Genomic DNA, 18,896 nt, shown 5'->3' with positions numbered 1-18,896 from the left:
CCTGAGCAAAATCTTTCTGAGCACAACTTCATCAAAAATCTCCAAACATCCTATTCTTCTTTCATCAAACACCCACCATGCAGTTAGTCAACAGTCTCTATAATATGGGTAGAGAAATAAAAATGTAACCACTCTGTCCTCAAGTAAGATCTGATCTGTTCCAAGAAAAGCAGATTAAAAGATATAAGTGAGGTAAAAGCAGTGATCAGCAAAGCTCACCATGTTGTGAAAGGAGGCAGTATTAGGGAAATATCTGGGCTGTGTGTTGAAGGAGAAATTGGAATTAGGCAGGTAAGGTGGGCAGTAACAGGCAGAGGGGCAGGGATGTACCTGAGGTGTTCAAGCAGTATCATGGAATGGCATGAGATTAAGCTTAGGAGATGGACAGAGCCCAGACCATGGAAGCTTTCAATGTCTTTGTAACAGTTCTTTTAATTTTATGTTCAAACTTAGTACAGTCATCCTTTGGCATCCACAGAGGATTGGTTCCAGGATCCCCAGAGATACTTAAATCCATAGATACTTAAGCCTTAAGTATCCTGTATAAAGTTGTGTAGTGTCTTCATATAAAATATACACATACTCCTGTGTACTTTGAATCATCTCTAGATTATTTTGTATTACCCAAATACAATATAAATGCACAGTAAATAGTTATTATACTGTATTGTTTAAGGAGCAACAGAAAAGCATATACATGTTTTCCTTCCACAGTTACTTGAATTCGTAGATGTGGAACCTATAGATACAGAGGTCTGAGTGTATGTATCACAGATGTGATTAATCCTGGACAAGGTACAAGCGTAATATATCAGGTGTTGTCCAATCTTAACCATACTAGGGCAGTCATTTCCCGAATGAATCTGCATATTGAAATATCCTAGAAAAACTTCAGAATACACATACAACTACATCCCATTTCTTCATATGGGGCTGCCCTCCGGCCTGGACTTTGGAACTTTTAATTATTTATTTGAGGGGCAGAGACTCACCTGGCCCCCTCTCCAAATGCCTGCAACAGGACTGAGCTAAGCTAAAGCTAGGAGGCAGAAATATAATCCAAATCTCTCACGTAGGGTGGCAGGAATTTAGTTACTTGAACCATCATTACTTCCTGTATTAGCAAGAAGCTGGTGTCAAGTGTAGGGAATGAAACCCAGATACTCCTTTATAGGAGCAGGTATTTTAACCACTAGGACAAATAGACCTTGGGATTTTCACAAGCCTCAGGCAATCTTAGTGTGTATGTAGGTTTAGGGACTACTTGCTAAAGAGACATATAGAATTAGCAGAGAAAATGGGTGAGAATAGAATCACAATGAAAGTATTGGCTGCAGGAAACCCCACAGAGGAGAATGAGAGGGAACTTGGAGATGAAAGACAACACACAAAAATAGTTTGCTGGATAAAGGAGAAGGGAGAGGCTGGCTGGAAGGAAGACCGACAAGAGTATAAGGATGAACAAATGACCACTGGACTTGGCATCTAGAAGGACTTGAATGGCCTTGAAAGAAAAAGTCGAAGACACAGATGCTGATTTCAAGGGGATGGTGAAGTTAATGGAAAATGGGAAGGCGGAGATCATATTTCACAAACTCATCTACATAGAAACACTGAAGATTAGATCGCAAAGATACTCTGGGAGTAGAAGGACAAATCTTTCCTCACCATCACTACTAGCTTTATGGCAATCATGACTGATTCTAGGGCACTTTAGAAAGTTTGTAGAAAAGGGAATTAAAAGAGAAGTTTACACTGTGCAATTCATGCATTGTTTTTTCATTATATACATTTTTCTCGAACTCTGAAAATCCCTTGTGTGTGCATGGATTTCAAATTTTTTATACCAAAATAAATTTATCTTTTGGTTACATTTTCTACAAACTTTATGAAGTCCTTTTGTGTTTTATCTACATGAAACCCTCTACCCAAACGATGCCCATCAACCTCTCTAAAGTGTGTTCTTTTTTTTTAACTTTCATTTAGTAAATATAAATTTGCAAAGTACAGTTTATGGATTACAATGGCTTCCCCCCCCAATAACTTCCCTCCCACTCACACCCCTCCCATCTCCCGCTCCCTCTGCCATTCCATTCACATCAAGATTCATTTTCAATTATCTTTATAGACAGAAGATCAATTCAGTATATATTAAGTAAAGATTTCATCAGTTTGCACCCACACAGAAACACAAAGTGAAAAATACTGTTTCAGTACTAGTTATAGCATTACCTCACATTGGACAACAAATTAAGGACAGATCCCACATGAGGAGTAAGTACACAGTGACTCCTGTTGTTGACTTAACAATTTGACACTCTTGTTTATGGTGTCAGTAATCTCCCTAGGTTCTAGTCATGAGTTGCCAAGGCTATGGAAGCCTTTTGAGTTTGCCGACTCCGATCTTATTAAAGTGTGTTCTTAAAAATTTTCTCAATGATAACATCTAACTATGCTGATGCATTAAAATTTTTTTTTCTACTATGAGGACTTCATTCTGATCTTGCATTTCAGATGGGAAATACAAGTCCTATGACTGCAGAAAGTGGTTAGAATTTGGCATGTGGAAATGGAAATCAACATGTGCACTTTCATTGTTAGAGGAGTTTTCTGCTGTCTTGGAAACCACAGTCTACACAGAAGAAGCAACGTAATTTGTGGGTAGATGAGAGATCAGTCAGGTATGTATGTGTGAACATGTGCTTCTGTGTGAAGAAGCATTCGCCAAGCTTTGTTGGCAGTAGGGCCAGAATTTGATTTTGGTATACATTGCATGCTTACTAAAGTACATTTGTAAAATTTTTCATGGGCAAAGAAAATATCACAAAGAACATGACTTCATATTATGTTTGAACACATGCCTTACACAAAGTACAGCCAAATGTGAGAAAGTGACCCAAAACCTGAGTCACATACTCAAGTCTTCCATTCATTTTATTTCTGAGTATTCCATTATGTGCAGATATTGCATTTCTTCAGTCTTCATTCTTCTTATTATTTTTTAAAGATTTTATTTACTTATTTGAGAGGTAGAGTTACAGACAGCGAGTTGGAGAGACAGAGAGAAGAGTCTTCCTTCTGTTGGTTCATTCCCCAAATGGCTGCAATGGCTGGAGTTGCGCTGATCTGAAGCCAGGAGCCAGGTGCTTCTTTCCGGTCTCCCGTGTGGGTACAGGGGCCCAAGCACTTGGGGCATCTTCCACTGCTTTCCCAGGCCACAGCAGAGAGCTGGATGGGAAGAGGAGCAGCCAGGACTAGAACTGGGGCCCATATGGGATGCAGGCGCTGCAGGTGGAGGATTAACTTACTGTACCACAGTGCCAGCCCGCAGTCTTCATTATTATTAAAATGGTAGGTTCATTTCAAAGAGTCACAGTTACAAGTTGATAGGAACCTGATGATTTTAACACTAGGGAAGCAGAAACACTCAGGTGCCTTGAGGGAAAATGGAAAAATCATAAACTACGTGGCTATTATGCACTTGAGAAGTCAAAGGGCTATTCTTGTAAATTACCTTCCTGAATTTTGTAAAACAATAAGAAACAGCAATCCTAAAGGCCGCAGTCTGCATGGAAGTCAAGTTGGCCATGACCTTTATTTTGTAAGTTTACCTTCTGAATAAAGAAGTATATATATAATATATATATTATATATATAAAGTATGTATATAAAATATTCTTTATATAAAGAAGTATATCTTTGGGACGATTCTCTCTTATTTGTACAACACAGATTTATTAAGTGATCATTTCATTCTTAGTTTATGATGCCAGAATCATAAGACATTTATTCTTCCTCTCAGTAGTCTTATAGTGCAGCAGGAGAGAGAGATTCATAAGTTAGTAAGTTTAGCGATGTATCATCAGGCTACATAGTGGTCCATATGCAAGAGCAGTCAGTTCAACACGGAAGAAATAAGAACTAATAATAACACAAAATTTCAAGAAACAGCCCTTGGATTTCTGAATTTAAGTAATCTTTGCCAAAATGGCAATAAACCAAAGGACCAAGAATTTTTTCTTCAAACCTGACTCCCAACTATGCATCTAGCAGGCAGGAACGCTGTTAAGAGCTGTACTTAATACCACTTGGGCCATCAAAGAAGGATTTCTTCATTAGCTCTGTCTTTTGCTCGCAGACTTGCTGGTGACTGGAAGGACCAAAAGTACCTCCTTAAATGCTCTGCTGCAGCAGAGTATGCAGTTGATGGACTCTAACCAGTTAAAAGCATCTGGTGACAATTTGTGCATTTTTCTTAGCTGTGTAAATGCTCAGTGACCTCCTTTTTCTCAAAAGAAGTGGATTTTTTAAAACAATTTTTATTTACTACATTTAATTTCACATCCTTCTAGAGAATTATTCTGCATATTAATTTCCTGAAGATCTGTCAAATAAGGAAACATTCCCACTGGGCGGTGGGGAGATATTTAGAAATATCTTACTTGTACAAGTAAGTTGGGGAGATTTAAAATATTCACTTTCCCATTACTAGCATTATGCCCCTTTGGATAACTGCACAACACAGGATGCTGTATGCAGACAGCTTGTCTGCTTTTTGGTTTATTCTTTGGTTTAGTTTATCTCTGCAATCAAGGAGCTTGAATGTCAAATTATAGACAGACTAGTCCAGAACTATATAAAATTATTTTACATGTTTTTAACATAAAAGTGCATTTATATATGTGCACATGTAAATATAATGACAGTGGCATATAAAATACGGAAGTATCGAGAAAATCAAAGTCATTGAAGAAATCTCCTCGGAAAAGATGTATATTGGTTTGAATACAAATAAAATAAAGGGAAAGGACTTCTGGATTTAAGATCCTATAAAAACACACTTTTGCATTTTCAACTCAGAAAATTTACCTCAATGCAACAAGGAGAACATGAAACAGAATCTGCAAATTCAGTAAAACTAGAGATATCTGTTACCTTGAGCTAAAACATGTAAAGCAAATAAAGGAGTAGAAAATGGCAAGGGCTGGCGCCGCGGCTCACTAGGCTAATCCTCCGCCTTGTGGCGCTGGCACACCGGGTTCTAGTCCCGGTTGGGGCGCCAGATTCTGTCCCGGTTGCCCCTCTTCCAGGCCAGCTCTCTGCTGTGGCCAGGGAGTGCAGTGGAGGATGGCCCAAGTGCTTGGGCCCTGCACCCCATGGGAGACCAGGATAAGTACCTGGCTCCTGCCATTGGATCAGCGCGGTGCGCCGGCCACAGCCCACCGGCCGCGTAACCATTGGAGGGTGAACCAACGGCAAAAGGAAGCCCTTTCTCTCTGTCTAGGCTCGCTCTCTCACTGTCCACTCTGCCTGTCCAAAAAAAAAAAAAAAAAAATGGCAAGGCACAGGGCAAGAAACTGAGATGAGAATCTTTGCAAAGAGTAACTCTGTGATAAAGCAATCCCGCTCATAAAATCTGCTGAGTCCTAGAACTGGAATCACAACACTAAGTGGAATTGTCTGGAAGTCTATGGGAGGGGTGATTGTCCCTATCCCAGCCTTCACAGTCGGCACAGAGAACAAAATAATGAATGGATAATGTGAGAAAAAAATTGAGGCCAGCACTGTGGATTAGCAGATAAATCCTCCGCCTGCTGCACTGGCATCCCATAAAAGCGCCGGTTCAAGTCCCGGCTGCTCCACTTCTGATCCAGCTCTCTGCTATGGCCTGGGAAAGCAGGGGAAGATGGTCCAAGTCCTTGGGCCCCTGCACCCACATGGAAGACCTGGAAGAAGCTCCTGGCTCCTAGCTTTAGATTGGCCCAGCTCCAGCTGTTGTGGCTAATTGGGGAGTGAACCAGCGGATGGAAGACCTCTCTCTCTCTGCCTCTCCTTTTCTCTCTATGTAACTCTGCCTTTCAAATAAATAAATAAATCTTTTAAAAGAAAAAAGAAAAGAATCTATAAAAGATAAAACATCAATCCAATCTCTTCAGTATTTGACTAAAAGGAGTTTTAGTGGAAAAAAGAGAAGGTAAAACATTGGAGAGAAATTTACTGATGAAATAATAAAAGACGATTATCTAGAAGTGACAGAAACTAGTCCTAACTGACTCATAAAATTTCAGAACATTGGAGATAAAGAAAATCTCTGGATGTTTCCAATGAGAAAAAAAATTAGATATCACAAACTAACTTTTGGAAATAAGAAAGGCATTATAATTCTTAGCAGGTTGGTGGATACTAGAAGATAGTGGAGCAACATTATCAATTCTTATTGAAAATAATTTTGGACTAGAGTAATCACATGTGTCTTATATTGAGACACTGACTGATAATATCTAAAATGATTTCCCTCTCATTCTCCTGCTGCTTTTCTCAGGAAGCTACCAAGGAATATTCCCCTCAACCTGATTCCAAAAATGAGAAAAGCCAAGTGTTCCAGAGCTGGAGTTGGAGCTAGAGGTGAAGTGGGGCTTCCAGAATGATGCAGCAGGCAGATCCCAGTACAACTGTGCAGCAGGCAAAAATAGTGTTCCTTGGACTTTCTCTTTCAAAAAATCATTTTATTTGAGAGGTAGACATACATACATACAGAGAGAGAAAGAGAGGAAGAGAGAAAGACAGAGAAAGAGTTCCTACCTACTGGTTCATTACCCAAATGCCCACAATGGCTAGAACTTGGCTGGACCAAAACCAGGACCAAGGAACTCAATAAAGGTTGTCACACGGGAAACAGAGATCCAACTATATGAGCTATCAGCTGATACCTCCTAGGTTTGCATTGGCAGGAAGCTAGAATCAGGATCGAGAGCAGGCAATCAAACTCAGGTACTCAGATAATGGGATGCAAGTGCCTTGTCTGCTAAGGCAAATGCCTGCTACCCTCTTGGACTTTCCAGGAAGGGCTCAGTTCTGTTTTGCTTTTACTTTTGTAAAAAAAAAAAATGAATTTTAAGAAAGCAATCACAATCAGAAATCATGCCAATTGCTACAAAACTTTCTAAAATCCACTGTCCATTTCTGTACTGACTTTGTTACAGGGAGAAAACATCAGTCCTCTCATTAGCACCAGCATAAACACATTACAGAAAGTATGAAACGAAATGGCAGGAAACAAGAAGATAGAAAGCTGGCACTGGGAACAGGGTGAAGAGTGAGAAGGGGAAACGGGGAGATGGAGGGACTGCTAATTTTCTATATGACTTTTGCTTAATAAGGGAACTATGTCTACATATTTTGTAAAAAAAAAAAAAATAAAGTTCAAAAGAAGTATATGCTAGAAGGAAATACCATGAAATAGTGGGGACCTGCAAGGCACCCATGGTGAAAAGTCTGAGTGAAATATTGAAGGAAGGCATACTGTTTTGTTTGTTTGTTTTGATGAGAGCTGAAAATCCACAGGAACAGGAGGGGAATATTCATTTATTCTTTCTTTCAACAGAGATGCCTGGAGTGCCTGCTGTGTGCCAGGCAGTCTTCTAGATATGGAAGATGGTGAGGAAACCCAGAAAGGAAAACAAAAAGCAACTCCCTGCTCTTATAGAGATTACATTGTAGTAGTGGGGAGTCTGGATGTAGACATTAAGTATGGGATCTGCCGAATATGTTGCACTGGTCCGTTTTCTGTAGCTATGACAAAAGAAAGAAAGAAAGAAAGAAAGAAAGAAAGAAAGAAAGAAAGAAAGAAAGAAAGAAAGAAAGAAAGAAAGAAAGAAAGAAAGAAAGAAAGAAAGAAAGAAAGAAAGAAAGAAAGAAAGAAAGAAAGAAAGAAAGAAAGAAAGAAAGAAAGAAAGAAAGAAAGAAAGAAAGAAAGAAAGAAGAAAAACTGGAGGATGAGTCATTTGCAAAGAAAAAAGGTTCATTTGGCTCCTGGTTCTGGAGGTTCGGTTCATGGGTATGTGCACTGGCATTTGCTCAGCTTCTGGTGAGGGCCTCATTCTGCTCCCTGTATAGTGGAACAATGGAAGGGCAGGTGAGAATGCACAGTAGAGACAGAGAACAAAGGAGAAGTCCTGCTTTACAGCAACCACTTCCAGGACAACTAACCCCCTGTTGTGATAATTGTATTACTCCCCTCATGAGGGTGGTGTCCCCATCACCCAATTAGCACTTAAAGGCCCCACTCCCTCTCTACACCCTTACACTGGAAACCAAGCTTCAACATGAGTATGGTGAGGACAAACCACATTCAAGCCATAGCATAGGTTAAGTGTTAGTAAAGGAGGATGGAGTAGAGGCATCGTTCTTACAAGACGTGCTGTAGGTTTCAATCTACAACCAAGAAGATTTAACTTTGTTTTCTATGAAACCTCAGAAGAAGGAGAAAGGCTCTGGGGAGATATAAGCAATGTGTTTTGTAGAAATGGGCATGTTTGGTGTAGCAGTTTGGCTGCAAGCAATATCATGAATTAAAGTCAAAGGAGTCTAAAAAGTTTAGCATGTTATAATACAGCAGATGAGAATATCCTCATCACACAATCAACACTTCAGTGTAAAGTCCAATGAGAATCTCACCACTGGGGACAGATGAGATAGGAGCTGAAGATGCCCTAAGATGCAGGTTTGTCCTTGAGTCCAAGACAACAAGGTAGAGATGAGGACCAGAGGGGTGGGGATCCAGGTCAAGGCTTTGTCCCCTTCCCCTTCTAACAGTTTTGGAAAGGAGGAAGTGTCACCAGAAAGAGGGGGCAAAGTTCACTATTTGAGATCCCAATTTGTGCTGGCCACTGATGGACACAGCATAGATTTTCTCACTTAACCTGGCAACTCTTGAGCGTTATTTTTTCAAGTAAAGAAGTAAGTAAGCTAATGCTAAAGTAGTAAGTAATTTGACCAGAGGCAGGGAGGAAAATCCCATTTCTGAAAACTGTAAATCACACCCAAGTTTCCCACTTGGGAGTGGAGGAGGGAGAAACTTCCTTGAGGATGAAGCAGGTGGTAGGGCAAGGTGAGGAAGCTGAGAGGTAAAAATTCATGAAAGGATGCTCTGAGATCCAAAAACATTTGTGACATTAGCTCCAGCAGGATCTGTGACAGATGGATGAAGTCTATAGAAGGGAAGGTATACTCATTTTCTAGGGTTTCTATAGCAAAGTACCACAGACTGGGTGGCTTAAACAGCAGAATTGCATTTTATCACAGCTCTGAAGGCTGGCAGGCCAAGGTGAAGGTGTTGGCAGGGCTGATTCCTCTAAGTCTTGTCTCCTTGGTTGGTAAATGACCAGTTGATATCCGCATCTACACATGATATTCCTTGTCTGCATGTTTGTGTCTTAACATCCTCTTCTTATAAGAAGGCCTTGCATATTGGATTAGCACTCATTCATATGATCTCATTTTACCTTACTTGCCTCTTTAAGGACCTTGTATCCAAATGCAGTGTCATTCCGAAGTACTAGGATTTAGGAGCGCAGCATTTAAATTTTGAGGGAACAGCTAAGCCTGTGACAGACAGGAAGCATTCAGAATAAATAATTCTAGATTATTCACTATTACATGGAAGTCCAGAAAGAAAAGAGAGCCCCACCATGCATAATACACTCCTACTACTTTTGTTTCAGTTTCAGTGTTAATCAGATCATTTCCAGGAATGATGTCATGGGATTTATAAAACAGCTAGATTTACAATGTATCAAAGGCTTTGTCCCAGAGTATTACTTCTGGAGATTGCTCCAGAACCTAACATCCAAGCTGGCATTGTGGCATAGCGTGTTAAGCCACCACCTGTAACCCTGGCATCCAATATAGGTACTGGTTCATGTCCCTGCTGCTCCACTTCCGATCCAGCTCCCTACTAATTTGCCTGGGAAAGCAGCAGAACATGGCCCAAGTTCTTGGGCTCCTGCCACTCATATGGGAGATTCGGATGAAGCTCCTGGCTCCTGGTTTCAGCCTGGCTCAGCCATGGCTGTTGCAGCCATTTGGGGATTGAAACCAGCAGATGGAGATCTCTATGTCTGTCTGTTTCTCTCTCTCTCTCTCTCTCTTCCCTCCCTCCCTCAACTCTTTCAAATAAATAAATCCTTTTAAAAAACTAAAAACAAGCAAACAAACAAAAATCCCCTAACATGATCACCAATAAAAACAATAGTATTTTTCCAAAGAAGTTTGGAGCATTGCTCATTCTCGCTCTCTCTTTCTCTCTCTCCCCTCCTAAACCTTGTGGCTCCCCCAAGTTTCTATATCTTTAATTAGCACTTCCTCTCTTCATCATCCCATATGGCCTCCCTTGGATTGGACCAGTCTGCTTTGCCTTTGGTGTTTATTCATATTGAGAACAGGAGCAGGCATTTCTTCTAGTGGGTAAGTCACCAGTTAGAATGACTGAATCACAAATCGTCCCTTGGTGTAAGCCCAGGCTCTGCTTCTGATTCCATTTGCCTGCGTGTGCAGGCCCTGGGAGGTAGCACTGATGATTTAAATAATCAGATCCTAGCCAACCCATGTAGGGGATCTGGATTGAGTTTCCAGCTCCCAACTTCAACTCATACCTGGCCATTGGGAGCATTTGGGTGGTAAACAAATGGATAGATGGCAGCTCTCTCTCTCTCTCTCTCTCTCACTCTGTGTGTGTGTGTGTATGTGTGTGTCTGTCTCTGTCTCTGAGCTTCTTAATTTTTTTAAAAGATTTTTATTTATTTATTTGACAGGTAGAGTTACAGACAGTGAGAGGGAGAGACAGAGAAAGGTCCTCCATCTGCTGGTTTACTCCCCAAATGGCTACAATGGCTGAAGCTGAGTAGACCTGAAGCCAGGAGCCAGGAGCTTCTTACTTGTCTCCCACATGGGCACAGGGGCCCAAAGACTTGGGCTGTCTCACTGCTTTCCCAGGTCACAGCAGCAAGCTGCATCAGAAGTGGAGCAGCCAGGACTAGAACCGGCACCCATATGGGATGCCAGCTTTGAAGGCGGAGGATTAACCTACTGTGCCGGAGTGCTGGCCCCTCAAATTTTAAAAATATAAAGAATCATAATTCTAAAACAACTGATGCAAAATATTAGTGCTGCTGTAAGAGGATTATCTAATATTGAAATCCTTTGTTTTAAACCTGGAAGAGCTATATAAAGCATATCTGGAGTCATTCAATTGGACAAAATTGGGCTAAGAGAACGATAACACAAGGAAATTGCACTTATCAAAAGTTTGAAGCATTTTTTGCATGATTTTATTAATTTCAGTTTTCTTTGCCCAGTTTTTCCAAGAGTAAGAAGGGATTTCCTTCCTCCAGTGTGCACCCTACACCACCTGCCTCTCCACTTCCCCAAAACCCTGCCGGTGTCTATGGTAGCTGGAAATAGAAGTCCTTCCTGTCCAGGTCTTGGCTCCTTATCTCATGGTCTCTACTGCTGGCTCCACTCTAAGTACAGTTGAGCAGTGATGGGATGTAGCGAGGTGAATGTCATTGTGTTTGTTGCCCACCCTAGAAGGAAGACCTATAAAATTTGTTTCTCTTATTAGTAACGAACCAATGATTCACTCTAAGAGAGTGGCTTTCAGTGATTATTGAACTGTTCTCTGAATCATAGATCACGATTTCATTTCCCAAGGTACTTTTCCGCTCAAAAATATATTTGTGGAAAACCTATTCTTTTCCCTACAACTTAATCCTACCAAAAACCAGCCAATCAACAACAAAAATCAATTTCAGAATATGGTTTTTAAATTATAAAGTCTGAAAAGTAACCTAAACCATACCTGTTAGACTTTTATAGAGCTCTGTATGTGTTAAAACGGATTACCAGCCTTTTGAGCCACACACTGTACAAGACATTGGAAAGATGAGCACACAAATTTCAATGTACTGAAGTCACTGGCTCGATGATTCTCATTTATGGAAATCAGACGACTGTTTCTGCCCCGGTCCCATTCACCAGTTTACTGGAAACAGTAGCTGCTACACATGGATAGCAGTCAACACAGGACTTCAAAAGTGTCTGGGCTCGGAGGGGCACCTCTGCCATCTATGGGGTGCTTGCAGGGTTGAGATTTGTGAGATGAGTGTTGATATTTTTTCTTTGTATAAACCCTCATTCATGCCCTGTGGAAGAAGGTGCACACATGCATAATTGTGGGTGCCACAGAAAGATTGCTATTGTTATTACTACCACCACTAGTAGTCAATGAAAACTTCCATGGGGAGAAGGGTATTTTTGTCAATATAGTGTGTGCATTTCTGTAATAATGATATGTATATTAGGCCTTCCTGCCTGAGATACTTGCTTGGACTCAAGATAAGCACACTTAGAGGTGATAAACATCCTGGCTGTTATGTATGTAGTTACCACGTAAAACACATGCACACACACCCATACATGCACACAGACATTCTTGAACATGTGAAGGAATGTGGATCACAGTAATTTAAACACCTTAGTGACAAAGTGATTGAGTTTTAATAATTATGGAGTCCTTGGTATTTGATCACTCAAATAGGCCTAAGCATTATACTCAAATCACAGTGCACATATTGATATATTGATGAGCCCAACAAAGTGCTCACCACTAAAAGATGGTAGATTCAGAAGCAAGAGGTCAAAAGCTGTAGAAGTCACATGATATAAATTCTTTCCCCTTTACTAACATAAAAAAATGAAGTTAATAAAATCAGTACTACCAGACACATAAATTAAGGAATGTTATTCAGCCATAAAAAACAATAAATCATTTACATTATTCTCTCAAAGAGTAGTTTTCAGTTTCCTCTTTTTCAGTGTTTCCCAGGTATTCCACAATTTCCTTGAGAAGTTCACCCTTGGTCTAGGCCAGTTCAGTAAAATGAGAATGGCCATAAGCACAAGCATTCAGAGTAATTCTTTGTAAGAAATGAATTCATCCTGATGACTGCAGTAAGTATCACTGCTACCCTCATTATCTATTGTTAAAAATGTGAGAACATCACTGTTAATAAGAATCAGACTTCAGCTGTGTTTGGCACTTTACATTTGCAAAATCCCATATCCCTTATTTCATTTGATTCTGAAAATGACTTTAGGAGCTTTTTAAGGCAGGTGTAGTTTCCCTTTGTCTGAGGATGGGTTGCCTAGAGACGTATCTGGAATTAAGAATTAATACACGGGTAATTTACTTAAGGAGGTGCTCCCAAGAGCAACAGGTGAAGGAATCAGGAATAAAGTAGGGAATGATGTTCTCAGAGGCTGGAGTGAATGGGGAGCTACTGATCAGAGTAGGAAGTTTTGGTGAAATAGGAGGAATTGGTATTAGTGATCTATTGAAGAGAATGGCGACTAAAATAATAATGCATTCTATATTACAAAATTACTAACATGACCATTCAAAAAAAGTATAAGTAAGTATAAGAAGTGATGGATTTGGTAGAATGATTTAATCATTCCACATTGTAAACACTTATCAAAACGTCACGTTGTGCTCCACCAATATAGGCAATTACCTTTGTCCATCAAAAGTAATACTTAAAACATTTTGAAATTTAACATAAAAATAAATAAAATTGCATTTTTAAAAAGTGAATTAATGTTTGAATTAATTTTTTAAAGACAGAAGAAACCAAGCCAGGATGTGATTCTGGGCCAAGACTGAGAAGGCGGGGCAGCTTAGGGTATACACATTTGATCTTAGCCAAAAGGCTGAGAAGCGATAGCTTAGGGTATACACGAAGCTTCAACTCTGTACTGAGTGGGCCCAAAGCTTTCGTCTGGCATTAGCTAATGGCTGCCCTGGGCACCAAAGTTTTTAGATGCTTCATTTCTCCCTATGATGTGAAAAGGTAGCATTTGCTGTATTAACAGGGAAAGCAGGGTGGGTACAAAGTGGTCAGAGACTAGGCTATTGTTGTGGGGATGCTGGCATCCCATATAGGCTCCAGTTGGAATCCTAGCTGCTGCACTTCTGATCCAGCTCTCTGCTAATGCACCTGGGAAAGCAGTAAAAGAGGCCCCAAGTGCTTAGACCCCTGCACCCATGTGGGAAACATGGAAGTAGCTCCTGGCTCCTAGTTTCGGCTTGGCCCAGCACTGACCATTGCAGCCATTTGGGGTGAAAGAGCAGATGGAGGATTGCTCTCTGTCTCTCCCTCATTCTCTAACTATGGATTTCAAGTACATAAAATAAATCTAAACAAACAAACAAACAAAAAACAAAAAACATGGCCAGGGGCCCAGGAGATTTAAGCAAGTCACCAACAGATTTTTTCTCCCCATTTGACAGCAGAGGGAGTTGAGTTTCCTCTATGACTTGTTTGCTCAGAATTTTTCAAGCTTCTGTTAGACTGCAATGTTTGTCTCATTATTCCCCTGTGTCCACTTGATCAGCTCTCACTCATGCATGTCCAGCTCACAAGTTGCCTTTGATTAAAAATACTTTCCAAACCCTTTTCCACATACAGTTGTCCTTTCTCATTTTCTCTCTTTGCTGCATGTGGAGTCTAGGACTTTTCCCACATTAATTTAGGCATAACCTTTTGGGTTGGTTATATTAAATATGAGATCATGATGAACAAGCTGACAAATTCTGGAACACCAGCAGCATACACAGAATGTGACTTATAAAAGATGATGAATAGATTTAGCAAATGAAATGTAATCAGTGAATATCTAATCTAACACCTGTCCATTGCAGTCAAGTGAAACGATTTTATTCTACCTTTTATAAAAATGTGATTAGGATAAGCATCTGGCCTAGTGGTTCAGATGTTGCTTAGGATATGCCTGGGTTCGAGTCCCAGCTCTGTTCTCAATTGATTCCAGAGTCCCTCTAATGCACACCCTGGGAGGCAACTGGTGAAGGCTCCATGTAGGAGACCTGGATTTAGGTCCCCTCTTCCAGCTTCATCCTCTCCCCCTCCTCTTTCTGCCACTCAAATAAATAAAGAATTGAATAAGAAAACTATTAGAACTGTGACTGATCTCCCCTTCTTTCTGTTTTACCATACTGATTTGTGTTTGTATGGTAAGAACACTCACCATGAAATCTGCCCTCTGAATGAATTTTTAATTCTCAACACTGAATTGTTATGTATAAGCACAAAGATATTCAGGAAATCTCCAGAACTTATGTACTTTTCTTTTTAATCTGAAACTTACTATCCATCAAACAGCAACCCTCATCTCCTCCTCCCATTAGCACCTGGCAACCACCATTCTTCTCTCTGCTTTTATGCAGCTGACTGTGTAACATACTGTATACATGTGGTGTCACTCAGTATTTGTCCTTCTGTCACTGACTTATGTCCCTTGGTGTAGTGTGCTCAAGGTTTATCAATGCTGTTGAAAAATGGTAGGATTTCTTTCTCTGAAAAACTAAATGATATTGCATTTAATGTATATACCATATTTATCTGTTCATAAGTTGGACATTTAAGTTCTACACCTTGGCTTTTGTGAGTAAGGCTGCAGTAATCATGGGAGTACAAATATCTCTGAGATTTTAATTTTGTATATAAGGGTTACTGGGTCATGTGGAATTTCTGCTTTTAATTTGTAGGAGAACCTCTATATTTTTATAGCAGATACACCATTTTATAGTCCCATAAATAGTATACAAGAGTTCCAATTTCTCCACTTGCTTGCCAAAACATTTTATCTTGACATTTTGATAATAGCAATTCAAACAGGTATTGGCCTCTTGTCTTCTTTGGAGATAATCGTATATCTATTCAGGTCCTGTGCTCAACATTTAATCAAGTTTTTTTTTCTTACTTTCTTTTTTATGTTGATATTGAATAGAAACAATTCCTGACATATTTTAGATATTGGCCCTTTACTAAATGTATGATTTGCAACTATTTCTCACATTTCATAGGTTGTATTTTCAGAAGCTTTTACTTTGATGTACTCCCACTTGTCTATTTTTACTTCCATTGTGTGAGCTTTGATGTCATAACCAAGAAATCATTGGCAGAACCAAAGTCATGAAACTTTTCCAGACGTTTTCCTTTGGGCTTATATTTATTCCACTGTGAGTTGAATTTTATGCAAGATGTAAGACAAGGATTCAATTCCATTCTTTGCATGTAGAGTTTTCCCAACACCACTTGTTGAAAAGACAATTATTTCCTCATTATGTATTCCTGTCATTCTTGGCGTTCTTGTCAAAGATCTGTTGTTTGCATATGTGTGAGTTTATTCTAAGTGCTCTATCTTGTTCCATCATTCTATACATCTGTTGTTACCTCACTAGCATACTGTTTTATTTTCTGTAGCTTTGTAATGCATTTTTAAATCAGGAAATGTGTTGTTTCACCTTCTTGGTTAAGATTTTTCCTAAATATTTAATTCTTTATGATGATACTATAAATGGGATTATTTTTAATTATTATTTTCTTAAGTTCCTTTTTGAGTGTTTCACTGCATATATAATAAAACTGATATTTGTTGTTTATTTTGTGTCCTGAAATTTTACTGAATTAATTTCTTAATTATATCAGGGTTTTTCTTGTGTGTGCAGTCTTTCAGATTTTCTACATAGAATAATATGTCATTTGTAAACAAAGATAATGTTCCTTTATTTTCTTTCCTACTTGATCTGGCTAGAACTCCCAGTACTATTTTGGTGAGAAGTATTGAGAATGACTGTTTCAGATCTTGGAAGACATGGCTTCAGTTTCCATAACTGAGTATCATGTTAGCAGTGGGACTTTCATATATGGTATTTATGACACTAAAATGTAATCCTTATATTCCTTTATTATTGAAAGCTTCTATCATGTCTTTCAAATAAATACTTCTTTTTTAAAAAAAATCCTTTGTATTTCTATGGCATTCATTATAATGTATCTTTGGTCATTTTCGATTTTTGTAAGTCTTTTATATTTAATCAGTTAAATATTTATCAATTTATCGATTTTCTTTATCTTGTCAAAAAAATTAAACTCTTAGTTTTGTTGTTTTTCTATTATCTCTGCTCTCTATTTATTTCTGGCACAATCTTTATTATTTACTTCCTGTGCTATCTCTGAGCTAGGTTTTCATTTTGTTCCCTAGTACATTGAGATGTGAGTTTAGGTTGCTTATTTGAGAGTTTTCTTCTTTTTTAAGTGTAGTGGATACCGGCTAAGTGTTCACAGTAAGGCCACAGCCTCCTGAATGTTGGACATGGCCATGGTCCTGCTTTTGCCTAAGCAGGCCTTGTGAAGGCACACCTTCCTAAAGGGAATGCAGCTGCAGTAAGCAGAAGGTTATTAGGTTATTACTGGGTATAGCTCTAAGGAGGACTCCTTCTACTTCAAGGCATAGAAACAAGCCAAGAACAATATGACTGCCAGGAGCAACATGAACTTTTGCTTCCCACCATAAATATGTCATGTGGTGCTCACCTCCCTTGCTTCTGCCTACTTGTTATTCTTTTACAATGGTTAATCCAGCTGTGTATTCCTGATTGTTACATTACTAGTTGAACCCTAGAGTAAATAATAAAAGGCACCAGCTGGAGCTATCCAGCTGCACTCTTCTGATGAGGGCTCTCATGTCTAGGCTCATCTATTGAAACTCCACATTTAAGGTAGCATTTATCCCTGTGAACTTCCTGCTAGTACTACTTTTGATGAATCTTATACATTTTGGTACGTTATGTTTTCTTCTGTCCCCAGATCTTTTGTAATTTCCCTTTTGGTACAATCCTCAGCCTATTGATAGTTCAAGGGTGTATTATTTAATTTCCATGTTTTTTTTTAATTTTCCATTTTTCCTGCTGCTATTGATATCTAATTTTATTCTGTTATTGTCAGAAAAGACTCTTGTTGTGATTTAAATTTTCTTAAAATTGTGAACTCATTTTATAACATGTGATCTATCTTGGAGACTTTTCTATGTGCACTTGAAAAGAATTTAATATTCTGATACTTTTGGGTGGGAAGTTCTTCATGTGGTTTTAGGTCTATTTGGTGTATAGTGCAGTTTAAGACTAACGTTTCCTATTGATTTTCTGTTTGGAAATTTTATGCTTTAGTGATCATGGAATAGTGAAGTGTCCTATTATCATTACTTCTATTTCTCCTTTTAGTTTTGTCAATGTTCGCTTTGTATTTTCAGATGCTTTTATGTTGGATGTATATATATTTATAATTGTTACAACCACCTGGTGAATATAAAAATATTTTAAAGTTATTTAATTTATTTGTTTGAAAGGCAGAGGCATAGAAATATCTCCCATCTGCTTGTTTACTCCTCAAATGCCTGCAACATCTGGAACTGGGCCAGGCTAATGCCAGAATCGAGATACTCAATTCAGGTCTCCCACATGGATGGCAAGGACCCAATTACTGAAGCATCACTTGCTGCCCTCACAGGGTGCACATTATTAGGGAGGTAGAATGGAGAGTGGAGCTGGGACTTGAACCCAGGCATTTTGATAAGGGTTCTTGGTGTTCAAAGGGACACTTTTACTGCTACAGCAAATATCCACATTATGGTGAATTGATTCTTCTCTCATTCCATAATAGCCACCTTTTCTCCTTGTAACACTTTTCAGCTTAAAGTCTATTTTGTCTGATATAATTATAGTCACTTGAATTTCTTTTGGTTACCATTTGCATGTAATATTTCTTCATGCTTTCACTTTCAGCCTGTGTATTTCCCTAAATCTAAACTAGTCTTTTGTGACAGCATATAGTTAAATACCATTTTTATATATTTAGCCATTGCATACCTTTTTATTGGGAAGATTAATACCTTTGTATTTAAAGTAATTCTGGATAGAACAGGACTTACTATTGCTATTTTTTTGCTGATTGTTTTCTGTCTTGTAGTTCTTTTGTCCCTCTTTTCCTATCTTTGTGTTTCATTATGTTTTTAGTAGTGATGTGCATTAATTCCTTTAGTTTTATTTTGTTTATCATCTTCAGGAGTTTGTGACCACCATGGGGCTTATTAAAACAATTTATATTTATAATAGTTTATCTTAAGCTGATAACCACTTAACTTAAATTGCACATGAAAACTTTTCCACTTTTATTTATACATTGTACACATAACTTATA

The sequence above is a fragment of the Oryctolagus cuniculus genome, chromosome 6 (genome assembly GCF_964237555.1).
Source record: "Oryctolagus cuniculus chromosome 6, mOryCun1.1, whole genome shotgun sequence".
NCBI classification, from domain to species: Eukaryota; Metazoa; Chordata; class Mammalia; order Lagomorpha; family Leporidae; genus Oryctolagus; species Oryctolagus cuniculus.
This window is presented reverse-complemented; position numbering follows the sequence as displayed.